Below are 2,245 nucleotides of genomic sequence, written 5' to 3' on the forward strand. Positions count from 1 at the left end.
AAATATTTTTTAATAGCTAAATTGATGAAAAGTTTTCAGGGAAGAGAGAATAAAATGTCTTTGTTCATAGTGCCATATTTTTTTGTCCACACAATGTTTTTATTTTTATTCAACTATAAGCAAACAACAGAATTAACATAACACTCAGCAACTATAGACTGGCTTTTGTTAAACCAATGAAGAGTGAACAATTTAACAGGCACAGGCTCAGGGATTTCTGACAACTTCTCACCCAGCCTTGCAGCTCCTCTGGACCCCACAGGGTCTAGATATGCCTCAGTAGGAAAACAGCTCTCCTTGCTGTGCTTTCCAGTACTGCTCTATGAGAGCCTGATGTAACCAATCTGAGATGTACCATATTGAGGGTTAGTGGACATGCCAGCCTCCGGTTGCTTAGAGAAAGACAGGGCTGTGAAAACACATCTCAGAATATGCTACCATATACAGTGTGCATTCAGGCTCACAAATGCAGAGGCAGTGAATTTCTTTTTTTTATTCTCCCTTAAAGATTTTATTTATTTATTTATTTATTTATTTATTCAATTGTTGTAAATTACAGTTGTCCCCATTTCCCCCCTATTACTCTCCCCCTCCCTACCGAACCCCACCCCCCACATTCAACCCTCCCCCACCTGTTGTCTTTGTCCATGGGTCCCAGGTACATGTTCCTCGATGACCTTTACCCTTCTTTCCCCTATTATCCCTCTCCCCCCTCTCCTGTGGTTACTGTCGGTTGTTCTTTATTTCAGTGTCTCTGATTCTATTTTTTGATGCTCTGCAACATTACTATAGACCTGTTCTTATCTAATTTTTTCCCCTTTAAATTCTGAGTTGCTACTCTTATATTAACAATATGATGGTTATATTATAGTACCAAAGTAGTCCCCAAAATGGAATTCAAATTTGATCAAAACGCAAACCAGGATGTATGACCCTGTACAATAATAAAGGATAGGTAGAAGGAAAAGTCACCCTGTACCACTATCTGCTCAGGTCTCACCTGTGAGAATGGGAACAGGAAAGAGGAGAAATCTACATGGGTCAGTGAACTTGAGAACATTGCTTGGGGCCAGTGGGGATTACCTGTCTCCTGGCTTTCCCCTACTTCCCAGACAGCTGCTCATAGAGCTTGGGCACATAGTTGTCCCATTCCATCTGGTAACATATGCTGGCCCCTGGGGACCTTACCTCATATTTTTTGTGGAAAGATATCCCTGGGTTGATTGCTGAGAATGGAGTGGTCTGTCCTGCTGGTAAACCAACCAGATGATGCAGTGAAGGCCTGCACCCTTAGGAGGCCCGGAGCCCATGTAATAGGGAAGGACTGTGCCACTGCTTATGCTGTTGCCCTTCATGTTGACCACCAGGAAATGGTGCTATTGCCTATCTTCGGGGTCCTTTCTGCTTGGAGCATCCTGGTCTGTCAACGCCAAGGTGTAGCTTTTACTGGGTCAAGACCATCCCATGCAATACTGGTGGGTCAATTCTTAACTTGGATGGATGTTCGCACTTTTCCCAGCTCATCGACCTTCCCCCTGGCATATCTGACCTGCAGTGGGTGCTGTGGCTATTTGTCCACTTCCTGCAGGCTCAAGGGCATGGACTATGGGCTGAGGTCCACCAGCATTGCGGGGCCAAGCAGGAGGACAACCAGGAGAGATGTGGAAGTCCAGGTACAGATCAACAGCTCTGACTCTGAACAGTTTGCAAACTTATAGTGCCATATTTTGATTTTTGTATTGGTTGTATTTTTAAAAGTCAGTACTTTGTAGGTTAATGTTATTTAAATAGGAATAAAGAATTTTATCGAATTTGGAGAATTAACATTGCCTTCTATGTACCATTCTCTGGAAAAACAAACAAACAAACATCCAGAGATTTTCAAGACCGTAATTTCAGATTTACAAATGTTTTTTTTTTTAAATAACTTTCTCGTAAAGGTCCTATTTGATTGATAAAATTAATGAAATCCTCCTCGGAATCAATCGGAGGTTTTCTCTTGCTCTTCAACATTCACTTTTCTCATCACACTAGTGACAGTAGTAACAACATCTCTTCTATGGTGTTGTTGGATGGACTAAATTAAATGAATGTATATGAATTGCCTGGAACAGAATAGGTACTCAATACTTTTTTTAAATGTGCCTATTTATCAGTAACCCTTTTCTACTGACATTGAACCAATTCACTCTATTCATGACAAAGTCATTTTTCACACCACAAATGCACATTAAATTCTCAAAGT

The 2,245-nt window shown here is 41.2% G+C and overlaps 1 pseudogene; it reads right to left on the reverse strand.

The window, feature by feature from the left end:
* Positions 1 to 1,101: 1,101 nt before the first annotated feature.
* Positions 1,102 to 1,627, reverse strand: LOC123806793 (annotated as a pseudogene).
* Between the last annotated feature and the right edge of the window lie 618 nt (positions 1,628 to 2,245).

The sequence above is a fragment of the Phyllostomus hastatus genome, unplaced genomic scaffold (assembly GCF_019186645.2).
Source record: "Phyllostomus hastatus isolate PE091 unplaced genomic scaffold, TTU_PhHast_1.1 phas_scaffold_39, whole genome shotgun sequence".
In the NCBI taxonomy this organism is placed as follows: domain Eukaryota; kingdom Metazoa; phylum Chordata; class Mammalia; order Chiroptera; family Phyllostomidae; genus Phyllostomus; species Phyllostomus hastatus.